Here is a 15,826-nt window from a genome sequence, read left to right on the forward strand (position 1 = left end):
TAATTTGGATAAGTATCCCAAAACAATTAATTAAATCCAAGAAAGGTAATACTATTTCAAATAATTAGGAGGGCCGAAAATTCCAAATAAAATGGCTAGAAAAATATGCATGATCCCATTTAATTTAATTCACACTTTGGAAAATAATTCACCTTATTCCTCACAACACACAACAACTAATTTCACGTAATTAACTCAATCACATAGAAAAATAAATTTCCATAAAAGAAAATTCCCATCCAACATCCACATCAATAAAAACAAAAGTCGAAAATTTTTGGGGTGCTACATCCTTCCCCTCTTAAAAGAAATTTCGTCCCGAAATTTGGTCGTCTTACGAAAACAACTCGGGGTACTTTTTCTTCATCCTATCTTCTAACTCCCACGTGGCTTCCTCGGGACCATGATGTTTCCACAACACTTTCACTGATGCTATGGACTTGTTTCGTAACTCTTGCCCCTTTCGATCTAGGATTGCTTCGGGTCTCTCCTTGTAGCTCATATCGGGGGTCAAGACAACCTCTTCTTGATGAATCACATGCTTGGGATCGAACACGTACTTGCGCAACTGCGACACATGGAACACGTTGTGCACATTCCCAAAACTAGGAGGTAACGCCAGGCGATACGCTACAGGACCTACTTTATCGATAATCTCGTACGATCCAAAATTTTGACGTGAACTTCGTATCGCGATCAGATACAATGGTCTTTGGCACTCCATGCAAACGTACAATCTCACTCACATGGAGCTTAGCTAACTTGTCCGATCCATAGGTGATTCTAATAGGTAAGAAGTGCGCGCTTTTAGTGAGTCGATCGATGATCACCCAAATCGCAGTATTCCCCTTTTGTGACTTTGGTAAACCCGTCACAAAGTCCATGGCTAAATGCTCCCACTTCCATTCGGGGATTTCGAGCGGTTGCAATTTCCCATATGGTCGTTGGTGTAAGGCCTTCACTTGCTGACACGCTAGACATCGCTCCACGAACGATGCTACATCCCCTTTCATTCCATTCCACCAAAAACGTTGCTTCAAGTCTCGATACATCTTAGTGCTTCCAGGGTGAGCAGTGTAAGGCGTGTCGTGTGCTTCACTCAAAATCTCATCTTTCAGCGCCTCGTCGTTCGGCACACACAAGCGTCCATCGAAAGTCAAAGCATTGTCCGCCTCCTCACGAAAATGGTCATGTTTCTCGGTTCTCACCTTTACACTTGTCTCTTCCAACTTCTCATCACATCGTTGAGCTTCTATGATCTTGGTTCTTAAGTCCGGCTAGATCACTAGCGTCGCTATTCTTCCTCCTACTGTCTCGGGCGCTTTCACTATCTCCAATTGCATCCTATCGAACTCACGGATCAACGCTTCCTCTTGGTTAGGAAAGAAGCCAGTTGAGGTTGGTTCTTCCTACTCAAAGCATCGGCCACTACATTCGCCTTGCCCGGATGATAGTGAATGCCGCAATCATAATCCTTCACGATCTCTAGCCAACGTCGTTGTTGCATGTTTAGCTCCTTCTGCTCGAAGAAGTACTTGAGGCTCTTGTGATCCATATAAATCTCGCATCTCACTCCATAGAGATGGTGTCTCCAAATCTTTAGTGCGTGCACTACTGCTGCTAGCATACGCTATCACTTTCCCATCTTGCATCAACACGCATCCAAGTCGTACATTCGACGCGTTAGTATAGATGGCGAAGTCCTTGTCGGTTTCCGGCACCGCTAGGACAGGTGCTGTAGTCAATTTTTCTTTCAACAGTTGGAAACTCGCCTCGCATTCCGGCGTCCAATCCACCTTGACTCCCTTCTTCAAAAGTTGCGTCATCGGTCTCGCAATCATCGAGAATCCCTCGATGAAGCGTCGGTAGTATCCTTCCAATCCCAAGAAACTTCGGATTTCACTCGGCGTTTTCGGCGATTTCCAGTTTTGCACAGCCTCGACCTTCGCTGGTCCACTTGAATTCCATCAGCCGTCACTATATGACCAAGAAAGTTCACTTTATTCAACCAAAACTCACACTTACTAAACTTGGCATACAACTTTTCCTTTCGCAAAGTTTCCAAATGGAATCACAACAAATTCATAATGGCCATAACGAGTGCGAAAAGCAGTCTTAGGCACATCCTCTTGTCGGACCTTTAGTTGATGATATCCCGACCTCAAGTCCATTTTCGAAAATACGCCAGCTCCTCGAAGTTGGTCAAATAAGTCATCAATTCTTGGCTGAGGGTACTTATTTGTCACGCCCGCATTTTCTAAGGATAGGAAACACGGTTGATCGCGACTAGGGGAGGATTAAAGAAGCGGGGAAGAAAGGGGAAAACAACACAACTCAACCATAGCCCGAAACAAATGGGAATAGCTCGAATAAAATCAGAGTATCTCAACAATCAACAACTCAAAAGAAACAATATTTAGCAGAAGCATTTCGAGAGTAGAATAATGCTATGTATGAAGACACAACATATTCTAGACAGACATTCTTCACTTTTATGCTCAACACCCACCGCGCTCGTCACTGCTCAACCTGCACATTTTTAAAAAGAAATGCAGGGCTGAGTACTTGATGCACTCAGTGGACTCATGCCGAAAACATTTTATAAAAAGTATTTATCATGCCACCATTGAGTGACCTTGGGGTTTTAACTTTAGAAATCGCCCAAGACACTAAAATCATTTCCATCGTAAAACTCGTGACTGCAGTCATTTTCCCATAGATGTCTACCATATCTGATCCATTGATGACAAGGAATGTGGCCACATTCCAAGTCACTAGACCGGCCGACCCAAAAGACGGCTCACGATCTCCATAGGTGTACACTAGCCTGAATAGGGACTCACTCCCTAGACAGACCCGAATTCGATTATCCATTGATGGCAAAAGCCACATCAGATAGGTTCCATAGAATAAAACAAAACACGGCATGACAAATATTCATATCATTTTCACATAAAAAGTATACTTAGGGCATTGCCCTTATTTAAAAAGAAAGCCCACCTCGTTTGCTTATCTCCTCAAATCAACTTTATATTCCGACCTCAACAGACGTGCATAAAATTCAACCTTTTCAAAAGATCATGATATGCAAAAAAAAAATATTAGACTTTGCGAAATAAATACTTAAAAGAAAAGCATGCATTGTTAATGCTATTAAATCTTACCTTTAAATCTTAGCTAGCAAAATCTTAAATTCTCGTGTATAACTCATGAATTCAGCCCATATCACTTCATCATGTAACTCCAATCTTTCTCTCTTTTTGGACAGTTTCCAGCCCACATCACTTAATCATTTAAGATTCTGGCAGTGTTCTCCATCTCCATCTTTCTTCTAAATTTCAAAGTATAATTAAACTCCCAACTCCTAAAATATATACTCCAGCTCAATACAAATTCATTCCCAAAATCCTACTCCACTTCCTGGTAGTCAAAAAGAATTAATTGCTCCAGCAAATCCATTAAATTAGTCGCGTATCTAGAAGAATGAAATACTCATCAACGCATCTCCATTCTCTCTCAAATCTCGACTCTTCTTCACAAATTCTGCGCCGACGTCATTGCTCCAGCCGGCGCCTTGCCCACTCCAGCGACCTCCACTGCGGCTGTTGCTGCTGTCTGCTCGTACGACCTGCCGCCGCTGCTGTTCGAGACTCGTCGAGCAGCCGCGCGGTGCTTTCGCCATCCCGTCTCTCTCCTCCTTCGCTGATTTCCGCCGGCAAAATACAACACCACCGCTGCCAATGCCGCGACGCAGCAGGAGCTGCTGCTGCTGCTCGCTGATTCACCCTTCCTCCGTCGCAGCTCCACATCGGTTCAGCCCGGAGTGGATCCCGTTCTATCGCTGCCTTGCTCCATCCGAAATCATGCCACCGCGAGACTCCATCGCGTTCCAGCAGTGATTCCTTCATCGTCGCGGTCAGCCCCTGCTGCTGTTCGTCATGAGCAGCCGCTGCTACTGCTGCGGTACATCTCCCGAGCTGCCGTTGCTCGACTTCTCCAGCCTCGGCTGTTCACGGCAAGCGCTGCCGCTGCTCGGATCGCGATGCAAAACTGCAGCCGTCGCTCCAGTGCCGTTCCTCTTCGTGGGTTCGCTCATTTTTGCAGTATGACTTCACTCCCTCTCCTCAATTGATGATGAAAAATTCACTCTTTAATTTCAATCGTGAGAGAGAAAGTGTGGATTTCTCAATCGGGGTGACAGCGGTTTTCTTGAAAATGAAAGAACGTGGAGAGAGATCATGTGATTGGCCGTTATGATATTTGTTGTGGAGGAGATAGTGGAATACCGTATATAATCTCTTGTTGTTGATATTTTGCAGGTTGGTGGATAAAATATTGCAGTTTATTCCCATATTTTGTGGAACAAAAAGTCTGGGTGTTGGCCGATTAATTCTCATGAATTAATTGGGCTTCTCCAAAAGTGGGTTTTAAAAGAGAGAATAAATCTATGTTTTGGGCTCATTTTCAAATTGAGCTACGAAAGAATAATTGTTTGGTCCAAAGAGTAAAATCTTTTTTCTCGACAAAAGAACAACGGCAAAATATTTCCAGATGCACAAACGACGGTCCTTTCAAGAATACAATAAAAATGATAGAAAAAGTCGGGGTGTTACAATCTACCCATCTTAACAAAAATTTCGTCCCGAAATTTGCTTACGTCTTTCGAAAATAGAATTTCTCCATCATCTTGTCTTCCAAGCAGCTTCCTCTTGTCGTTTAATTAACATCGTAGTTGAAAGTCACATCGCTGCCACTTTTAATGAATTACGCGAGATTTGACTATATTAAATTAAATCGCGCACTTCGCATCATCCCTCATTGTCTTGGACACTCTTTTGCATTTGAACTTCATTTCGTCTTCGCTATCTTCCACTTCTTGAAATCTTCCTCGTATTCTTTTTGTTCTTGTCGTTCAGGGAAAACGTAGGAAATAGTAAAATAGTTCACACATCAAGCTTGCTCCAACGTTTCATGCTATTCCAAGAAAAAGTTTCATGGTCCATCGGCCTCCATTCGCACTCTCGCTCTCCTTGCCTCGTCGTGCCTTGACAAATTAGGGGTTCACCCCAAACTTTCAAATTCTCGTTCGTTTTTCACTCGGGAAAGTGATAGATTATTTCAACTTAAAACTACGGTTCGCGCGTATTCAATCTAGCCTACAACATGAGCACTCTATGTTCGCCACATACTTCATCATCTCTCATCTCAACATCTACCACAATTAACGTCATTCATACCACAAGATAAACACACAACATTTTCATATCTCATAGCTAAACACTTCCGCACTTCACATTTGCATTCATAAAATTTTGGCACAAAAGCTTTCGTCAAACTCTTTCACACTTTCTTAAAATTTCCACATCTCACTTTTAAAGTAAAAGTTTTGACTCAAAACTAAAATATACTTTCGCATCAACTTTCATCCATCGTATAAAACACTCCATAGAATAACGCATCATACTTTGCACCTCATAACATAAATATCACCACACTTCCATAGCTCAATTTTCCAAATGAAAAAGTTAAAATATTTTTCTCGAAACTCAAAAATTTCAAACAATTCATAAACACAGTATTTTCCATTGATCAAATCTTTTCATAAAAGACAAGTCATCCCATTGCATAACATATCGCGAAACACATACATATATTTTTTTATATAAGCAAAGCTCATCTATCTCAATGTAAAACATACTTTATTTTCATAACCATAGCTCTGCTATCCCATTGTAAAACATACTTTGTTTTCATAACCATAGCTCTTCTATCCCATTGTAAAACAAACTTTGTTTTCATAACCATAGCTCATATATCCCATTGTAAAACATACTTTGTTTTTCCTAACCATAGTTTCTCTTCTCCTTTCCTGAAACTTTCTCATAACAATTTTTCACAAAAATAAATTACTTCTTTCTTGATTGAGCGCGGCGAAGCGGGATGTTGAGCCTTTAATGTATAATTATTATCATTATTATTTTAGTCTAGCGAAACAAGTCTAGACTAAGACAGAAAAAGACTCTCGGGTCCAGAGCGGAAGGAAAAATTGCTCTGATACCACTTTGTCACGCCCGCATTTTCTAAGGATAGGAAACACGGTTGATCGCGACTAGGGGAGGATTAAAGAAGCGGGGAAGAAAGGGGAAAACAACACAACTCAACCATAGCCCGAAACAAATGGGAATAGCTCGAATAAAATCAGAGTATCTCAACAATCAACAACTCAAAAGAAACAATATTTAGCAGAAGCATTTCGAGAGTAGAATAATGCTATGTATGAAGACACAACATATTCTAGACAGACATTCTTCACTTTTATGCTCAACACCCACCGCGCTCGTCACTGCTCAACCTGCACATTTTTAAAAAGAAATGCAGGGCTGAGTACTTGATGCACTCAGTGGACTCATGCCGAAAACATTTTATAAAAAGTATTTATCATGCCACCATTGAGTGACCTTGGGGTTTTAACTTTAGAAATCGCCCAAGACACTAAAATCATTTCCATCGTAAAACTCGTGACTGCAGTCATTTTCCCATAGATGTCTACCATATCTGATCCATTGATGACAAGGAATGTGGCCACATTCCAAGTCACTAGACCGGCCGACCCAAAAGACGGCTCACGATCTCCATAGGTGTACACTAGCCTGAATAGGGACTCACTCCCTAGACAGACCCGAATTCGATTATCCATTGATGGCAAAAGCCACATCAGATAGGTTCCATAGAATAAAACAAAACACGGCATGACAAATATTCATATCATTTTCACATAAAAAGTATACTTAGGGCATTGCCCTTATTTAAAAAGAAAGCCCACCTCGTTTGCTTATCTCCTCAAATCAACTTTATATTCCGACCTCAACAGACGTGCATAAAATTCAACCTTTTCAAAAGATCATGATATGCAAAAAAAAAATATTAGACTTTGCGAAATAAATACTTAAAAGAAAAGCATGCATTGTTAATGCTATTAAATCTTACCTTTAAATCTTAGCTAGCAAAATCTTAAATTCTCGTGTATAACTCATGAATTCAGCCCATATCACTTCATCATGTAACTCCAATCTTTCTCTCTTTTTGGACAGTTTCCAGCCCACATCACTTAATCATTTAAGATTCTGGCAGTGTTCTCCATCTCCATCTTTCTTCTAAATTTCAAAGTATAATTAAACTCCCAACTCCTAAAATATATACTCCAGCTCAATACAAATTCATTCCCAAAATCCTACTCCACTTCCTGGTAGTCAAAAAGAATTAATTGCTCCAGCAAATCCATTAAATTAGTCGCGTATCTAGAAGAATGAAATACTCATCAACGCATCTCCATTCTCTCTCAAATCTCGACTCTTCTTCACAAATTCTGCGCCGACGTCATTGCTCCAGCCGGCGCCTTGCCCACTCCAGCGACCTCCACTGCGGCTGTTGCTGCTGTCTGCTCGTACGACCTGCCGCCGCTGCTGTTCGAGACTCGTCGAGCAGCCGCGCGGTGCTTTCGCCATCCCGTCTCTCTCCTCCTTCGCTGATTTCCGCCGGCAAAATACAACACCACCGCTGCCAATGCCGCGACGCAGCAGGAGCTGCTGCTGCTGCTCGCTGATTCACCCTTCCTCCGTCGCAGCTCCACATCGGTTCAGCCCGGAGTGGATCCCGTTCTATCGCTGCCTTGCTCCATCCGAAATCATGCCACCGCGAGACTCCATCGCGTTCCAGCAGTGATTCCTTCATCGTCGCGGTCAGCCCCTGCTGCTGTTCGTCATGAGCAGCCGCTGCTACTGCTGCGGTACATCTCCCGAGCTGCCGTTGCTCGACTTCTCCAGCCTCGGCTGTTCACGGCAAGCGCTGCCGCTGCTCGGATCGCGATGCAAAACTGCAGCCGTCGCTCCAGTGCCGTTCCTCTTCGTGGGTTCGCTCATTTTTGCAGTATGACTTCACTCCCTCTCCTCAATTGATGATGAAAAATTCACTCTTTAATTTCAATCGTGAGAGAGAAAGTGTGGATTTCTCAATCGGGGTGACAGCGGTTTTCTTGAAAATGGAAGAACGTGGAGAGAGATCATGTGATTGGCCGTTATGATATTTGTTGTGGAGGAGATAGTGGAATACCGTATATAATCTCTTGTTGTTGAGATTTTGCAGGTTGGTGGATAAAATATTGCAGTTTATTCCCATATTTTGTGGAACAAAAAGTCTGGGTGTTGGCCGATTAATTCTCATGAATTAATTGGGCTTCTCCAAAAGTGGGTTTTAAAAGAGAGAATAAATCTATGTTTTGGGCTCATTTTCAAATTGAGCTACGAAAGAATAATTGTTTGGTCCAAAGAGTAAAATCTTTTTTCTCGACAAAAGAACAACGGCAAAATATTTCCAGATGCACAAACGACGGTCCTTTCAAGAACACAATAAAAATGATAGAAAAAGTCGGGGTGTTACATTATTCTTCAAGGTCAACTTGTTGAGCTCACGGTAGTCGATGCACCTCCTCATCGTCCCATCCTTCTTCCTCACAATTAAAACAGACGTTCCCTACGGTGACACACTAGGTCGAATGAATCCCAAATGTTGTAGTTCTTGCAACTGAATCTTCAATTCTGCCAACTCTTTAGGGGCTATTCGGTATGCTGCTTTCGATACTGGCTCAGATCCAGGTCCCAAGTCAATGGTAAACTCCACTTGTATGTTAAAAGATCAAGCTTTTGCCTTTCCTTAAAGTGTCGCATCGAGAACTCAGAATATGAATCAAGAACTCAAAATTTAATCAAACAGTCTTAACTTGGATATGAACCGGTTTCAAACTATAACAACATGGTAAAAAAATGTCTTTAAATTTGAAGAGTTCCAAAATCTCTCAAGGAAACTATAATTACAATTTCAGCTCAACTTTTGTTTTGAATCTCACACTAACTTGCAAGAATTGGTTATGATCATCCCCATGAAGCTTGAAAGAACATAAGATAGGTCATGAATATAGAATGAAATCGAATTAAACCTCAATTCTCATAGCAGGCTACCAAACAAGATAATTCAGTTGTTCGACCAAATTTGAAAGGTCCACACATCAATGGATAATGACTCAAATATGTCACGGCTAAAAAAAATGATCAGTTGCATGAGGATTTAGAAATGTAGGCAGTTGTCACAAGGCAGCACTGATCATGGTTGAACGAAAATCGTAATATGGAATAATAAAATCACGTCAATGGGTTCATAAGTTTGTGAAAGGCAACTAAGGTCAAAGGAACTTTTGAAAAAAATCAAGTGGATTACTCTGTTAAGGTGAAAGAGCAGGTTTGCGTAGGTGTCGCTCAAGCAAGGATCTATCCTACTGATCAGTATAAGAATCCCCGCTAGCCTAGAACCTGCTTTCAAAGAATCCTCAACCCTCTTCTACTGGGTAGTATAGTGAAGGTAGGGGTCGAATCCCACAGAGATGGTGCGCTAAAACTATTGCGGTGATATTCTGGAGGGTTTGGTTAGCTACCACGCTTTGGGTTGAGACTTATCTAGGCTGGAATTTAAAGTAGTACTCTACTGACTAGGAGGCGGGAAAGGTGTTGGACAGACGGCTGTGTACGTGGAAAGTGGGGAACATGGTTTTTGGCTAATAAATGTGGAAGGTACGAGTTTACTATAAAAGGTTAAACAGAATATCAGAGGAAAAAGAGGTAGTTAGGTGACTAGGCCTACAGGTCTGAAAAGTAACAGCTGAAAAGTAAGGAAAAGTAAAGGACAAAAGCAAAAAGTAACTAAAAAGCAAATGTGGTCCTAAATTTGGATGTGGGCATTGTCTTCTCCAGCAAGTCTGAACACAAATCAAACAACTCAGGTTCCATGAACGAGAAATGCAGATTAACAACTTCACAAAAACAGATCTACAATCTAAACTCCAAATCAAAAGATTAAACACTGAAACTGCAATTATGCTTACTGGTCAACATGCAGGGTGGCAGAAATCACGTAAACTGGGTTTTCGCACTTAACTAATTCAGATCTAAAATCTAACAGCTATCTAGACTTGAAAACTCAGAGAAATTAACTACAGAAGTTAAAACATGCGATTCCACACTGGAAATTACCGTAACAGCTAGATCTAAGTTATCTAGGCAGAAAGTAAAAAGAACAACGATACAACCGAGCGAAACAACTTCATAGCAATTTAAAAAACGTTTGGATCACAACCAAGACTTCAAAATAAGCAAAATACTGGAAATGCGAAAGATCCAACGTAGAGAAAACGAACAAGATTACCTAGAAAGCAAATAAAGATTGTTTTTGCCACTCCGGGCGATGAAACTGTTGACACTGCGAGACACGCTGGACTGGAACGAGATCTTCTGGAACTCCGGAGACTTCTAGAACTCAGGTGGTCATGGTTGTGGCGAAGAATGAGGCTCTGGACTGGGCTGAAGGACTGAACTACCGAGAAAATTCTACCTAAGAGTGATGATGGTGAAAATAGATATCCCTTTTTCTCTCCAAGTGGGTTCCTTTTATAGGGAGGCTTACCCTTGATTTTAGGGTAAATCCTTATTGCAAGATGACTCTTTTGCCCTTAATTGTGGGTAATCAGCCTCAGCTATCCGTCTTCTCCATCTCGAACCGTTTTAGCATGTATACTGATCAGGATAGCAATATCCTGACACCCTTTTCACTTGAGTTATTCCGAAGCTTCCCTACTGGTTAGAACACTCAACCTGCACGCTTAAGCAACTTGTTTTGCAGATAAAGTTCAAATATGCACATCATACTGACCAGTAACCAAGGCCTAGAATACGACTTATCAAACTGCTCACACTTACCACATGCTTGTCCTCAAGCGTGAAGAACAAACAAAAAGAAATAAGTCGAATTCTAGCCTGGTTACTCCCCTGACCGACTCTACCTAAACTAGACTCTATACTACGACGCAAAGAAAAACATTTGAACAAACATAGAAAAACACACAAACAAACATAAAAAGACTAAAACACAAAGATCGGGCTATATTTTCAACCATCCCTCCCCTCGGGATCAGGTGCAATCCGGCTTTAGACAGCCTTGAACTTCTGCCGCCCCCCTTTTCTTTCCCAGTCAGTACATCCGCTTGTCAAGATCGCCCACACTCTCGGCCGAACACTAGGTTCACTCAGTCACTCATACCTTACCAGGAGTATTAGGACTGTTATCTCTAATTGCTGGACCACAAAATGCTTCGGACTTAGATCTCACGTGCAGCGACTGAAGGACTTAAAAGCTTGTAACTGGGCTATTGGCTTGTAGTGTTTTGGGGTAGATGTTCCTAAGGCTCTAAGGTTCAAAACCTCTTCTTTATTGATGTGGGGGAACTGTGTGCATTAGGCTTCTGATCAGCTGCTTTTCTCAGCTGGCGCTTCTGACTTGGGTCTCCAACTGGTCAGTAGCATCTTTGTGGCTTCGCCACCCTTATTCCTTCTTCATCATTTTTTTTAACCATTTTCTTCATTTTTCCCATGTTCATTCTCTTTCCTTTCTCTTCTTTGTGGCTTCGCCACCCTTATACCTTCTTCTTCTTTGGACCTGGGACGACTCCCTGGTCGACTTTCTTCTAAGTTCCTTGCCCAGCTGGTTTCTGCCTTTTTGTATATCTTTCTGGCCAGTAAGCTTCATTCGCCTCATGCCTTGCACACACAGTCTCAGTGGCTAGGGGTGTTTATCTGGATATAGAAGGCTAAAAAGAAGGGTTCTAAAGGTGGGGGTTTTTTTTATGGGGGTTTCCTACTGCCTTCAGTGTTTGCTACCCGTGGTCACTTCACCCTAGGCAATTTGTGGCAGCCACTCTTTTCTTTTCAATATGTGTGGAAAGTGGTTCCACTTAAAGCTTATAACTCACATTTTAAGAGGGCTTTTGTGTTTAGCTCTAAGTATGGGCTTTTCTCTCATACTCACATCATCTATCCTGACTAGGAGGTACTAGGGAGGATGGTTTCGGTTTTCCAGCATGTCTTATCTCCCTCAATTCCCCTCACCGTCAGCTCGAGTCAGTTGAGTTTTAAGCCCAATCAACACACAAAACAAAAAACTAGACCTAACAAGACATAAGCACAAACACAGACCATATACATCATACTGACCATTGCATCCCCCCTCCCACTTCACAAGTGTCTGCCCTCAAATAGGGCTGTGAAGTGGAAAAGGTAATGGTCAGTATGGTGGATATGCAGACAAACAACAAAACAACATACTAGAAACGAAACTTCTCATACTTAGACTATAGGCTAAGTGGAAGAGTTTAAAAACCTAAACAGAAACCTAAGACACAAACTCATTTAATACACACTTCTCACACTTAGGCCATGCCATGGACTAAGTGCGAGTCAACATGCACACGAAAGAAAACATAAGAAGAAAAACATAGAAAAGCATGCTCAAACGATACAAACCTTTACTTCTCACACTTAGACTATAGAATAGGCTAAGTGTTATGAAGTGGAGTCTGCGCACAAACACAAATTAACTACCTAAACAAACATTAAAAGAAACAAATACGAAAACCTAAAAAAATAGAAAACTAAAAAGAAAACTAACTTGTCAGTATGGGGGGGTCTATCGATGTCTCCTGCTCCTTCGGTTGTTCCTTCTCCATTCTAGCTTGGTCCTCATCATCCTTCGCCGGCTCCTCGGCAGCTGCCGGCACCTCGGCTTCCTCTCTCACTGTCTCGGGTTCAGTTGGTACACTTGGTCCGGTATCCTGGCTTACATGGCTCCTTACTTCCGCAGCTTCTTCTTTCCTCTGGTGGGTCATTTCCTCTAATATGTTATCGATCATGGATAACATCCTGTTCATCTCTGTCTGCATCCTTCGGTTCTCTTCACCTAAGTCGGTCACTATCACTTCCATAGATGCCTGTCTCTGCGTCAGCGTCCCCTGCCCTGCAGACTCTTTCAACATCCGTTCCATGACTGATTCCAATCGGTCCGCTCTCATCTGCCGATTCTCTTATGCCATTTCAGTAACCGTCCTTTCCAACCTGTGGCTTCCTCTCCCATTGCATAAAAATGTGGCCTTCCTACCCTCATATAAACGGCGTTTGTTCGGACGAACAATGGTGTATCAAAGAGGCCGGGAGGGTCGACCAATGTCAAGGGGGATAAGTCCTCTCCCTCCGAGATAGCTATGTTGTTCCTGACAAAAACTTCCAATATATGGAAGAGGGAGAGGTTTCTCGCTGGGTGGGTGGCAATTAGATGGCATTGGTAGGCGGTCTAAAAACCTAGATGTAACCTACGGCCTCGTTTCGTGCACCAAAGGAGATATAACTCTGTCATCGAAGTGCGAACGGCTGAATTAGATTGTCCCAGTAGGTTGGCGTCCAGATGAAGTTGTACTAATCGCAGAACCAAATCATTGAAGTGAATGGAACGAGAGATAGTGGACGCGAATTCTCCAGCGTCGGGGTGGGTTAGCTCAGCCCAGGCCTCCTGCGGATTAAAATCCACATGCCTACGGGGGATACATACCCAGCCGACAAGTCCACTCAATCAAATTCATTCTAAACTCTCCTCCAAACAAACAAAAACTAACAGACAATTCATCCAAATCCGTCGTCACCTTGAACCTAAAGGTAGTAAAGAACTCCTTTGCAAGTCTAACACAAATTTGCGGATCCCCGTTTGGCAGTAACCATTCAAAGCCCAAAGCATTCATATAAGCAAGGAATTGTTCACGAACACCTAGCTCATCTAGAGAAGGATAGTGCATTACCTTCCCACATTTAATTTCCTTGCTGCCATCGTCCAAGCTTTCAAAGGTATCCTTCAGCTTCTGTGTTTCGAAAAGTTTCATCCCCTCAGCAATCTTATTGGTGAAGTCTACGGTCCAGTGTTTGTATCGGAGCCTCTCAACTGGTGGATGCACAAGCTCTCGGTGGTCACCCGGGAGCGACTGTTCCCCATACTCCTCACCCTCCAAGGAGATGTCGCTATCTGAATCTGACTCTGCACTAGCAGTGTACTCACTATCACTTAACTCCCCTCCTCTGGGTGGAGTTCGTTGAGATGCTTCGGTGATGACGATTCCTGTGTTTGCTACTCTGGACTTCTTAGTGACCGACTTCTTTTGGATTGGAGCCTTCCCTTTCCTCTTCCTGGCTCGCTGGTATTGGGCTTCCTCCTCTTGGGCAGTAAGGGTGGTTTCTCCTGGGGCTTGAGCATCAACATCATCAACTTCCTCTGTCCTTACTGACCCGGGTGCGAGGTCCGGACCCTCAGCCACCCCTTCAGTTTCCGCGCCTTGCTCGTTCTGTACAGGAGACACCCCAGTATCCTCTTGATCAGTAGCCTGTGTAGGCTCACCCTCTGCCTTCTTGCGAGTGGCCTGTTCTTCCTCTTTCACGGGTGGTACTACTTGTTCAGATTCCTCTAAACTCTCTGCCGTCTCCTTCTAAGCAGTATGCTCCTTAACTGCCCCTTTTTCTTGCTGGGGAGTTTCTGACTTGTCTTCCACCATTCCTCCTGCTACCCCGGATTTGAGGTCCGGTAGCTCAACCATCCTGGCAGCGTCTTTTTCCTGCCGATATACCCCTTTTAGAATCGCTTGAAATTCTTCATCTATCATAAGGCCCTGCTTCCTGGCCGTCTCATTTAGATCTATGGTCTCTCTTGCTACTCCTTGAGGAATCGGCTCTGCTATCGGTGTCTTCTCTGTCTCACCACTCCGTTCTTTGTCTCCCTGTTTCTGACTCGTCCTGGCCTCACGCTCCTCAGGGCTAGAGTCGTAATGGGCAGCGACAGCGTCAAGTTCCGCCGAATTGGGTACTGAGGTTTCCGATGGCGCGGTCACCGAGGGAGTTCCCTCCTCTGAATGTACTGTTGTATGGCTGACCGGCACAGGCGGAATTTCACTGGGTGCAGTTCCTACGCCCCCCATTTGGCCGAAACTGGTCAGCGCCGTCGTCCAGTCCCTTGTCGGGTCTTGTTGGCGAAGAAATGCCATCATGGCCTCCATGGAAATCATGGGTGGCGGCTGAGCGGTCGGTGCCGGTGGTGGTGGATTTGGCTGTGGTTGTGCCTCCGGGGTTTCTTGGCGGCGAGGTTTGATTTTCTTGGCGAACGCTTTCTTCCCCATGATCGGAAATTTACGATTTGGTGGTGGAAAGTAGGGTTTGAACTGGTGGAAATGTGAAAGAAACTTTTGGGAGAGAAAATGTAAATGAGGGTTTGTGAGGGAAAAGGGTGGGGACGGTGAGTTTAATTTGGGTGAGAGAGAGCAGTTGCAGGTGATTGTAACCGGTTATCAGGGGTTGCCGGTCGCGACGCTTCAGATGGGAGGCGGTTGAGATTGCTGGCCTCTGATTGGTCAGCGTGTCCCTTCTCTCTGCTCACGCGCCACTCCCAGCCGCTGCCACCCTGCAAAAGCTGCACCAACTTTAATTCAAATTTTCGTCCTCTCCATAATCCCCCCTATACTTACCTAATAAGGAAAATAAATCAAATGGGCCCTTAAATAAAATCTGAAATAGCACCAGATAGGCAATTTTTTTTGATCAATACGTACTCCAAATTTAAATTAAGGCCCGAAATTGTTTTTGGATTTTTAGAAATTATCTTGCATGTAGAGATTAACTACGTATTTACAATATTTACATCTTCCTTAGGCAATTTGGAATTCTACTTGGCCAGTATATGCAAACTATTTTAAATAAGAAACTAGCCACGTGGAACTCCAAATTCCTATCTTACTGATCAGTAGACAACCGTAGTAAGTGGTTGCAGTGGAATTTCATCCACTACACCCACCTCACTATTCTCCCTAAATATTTTTAGCCTATGTCCGTTTACTATGAAAGGTTCAGAGTTAGGAAAACTC

The 15,826-nt window shown here is 43.1% G+C and overlaps 2 long non-coding RNA genes across 2 annotated transcripts; both read right to left on the minus strand.

Moving 5' to 3' along the window:
* Positions 1–2,479: 2,479 nt before the first annotated feature.
* Positions 2,480–4,243, minus strand: LOC121761645. The gene is made up of 3 exons (XR_006042060.1): positions 3,165–4,243; positions 3,001–3,066; positions 2,480–2,529 (listed from the first exon to the last, which is right to left on the minus strand). It is a non-coding gene; the product is annotated as an uncharacterized LOC121761645 (long non-coding RNA).
* A 2,059-nt stretch (positions 4,244–6,302) lies between these two features.
* LOC121761655 lies at positions 6,303–8,012 on the minus strand. Its single transcript, XR_006042064.1, has 3 exons — positions 6,988–8,012; positions 6,824–6,889; positions 6,303–6,352 (listed from the first exon to the last, which is right to left on the minus strand). It is a non-coding gene; the product is annotated as an uncharacterized LOC121761655 (long non-coding RNA).
* Between the last annotated feature and the right edge of the window lie 7,814 nt (positions 8,013–15,826).

The sequence above is a fragment of the Salvia splendens genome, chromosome 13, assembly GCF_004379255.2.
Source record: "Salvia splendens isolate huo1 chromosome 13, SspV2, whole genome shotgun sequence".
Classification (NCBI taxonomy): Eukaryota; Viridiplantae; Streptophyta; class Magnoliopsida; order Lamiales; family Lamiaceae; genus Salvia; species Salvia splendens.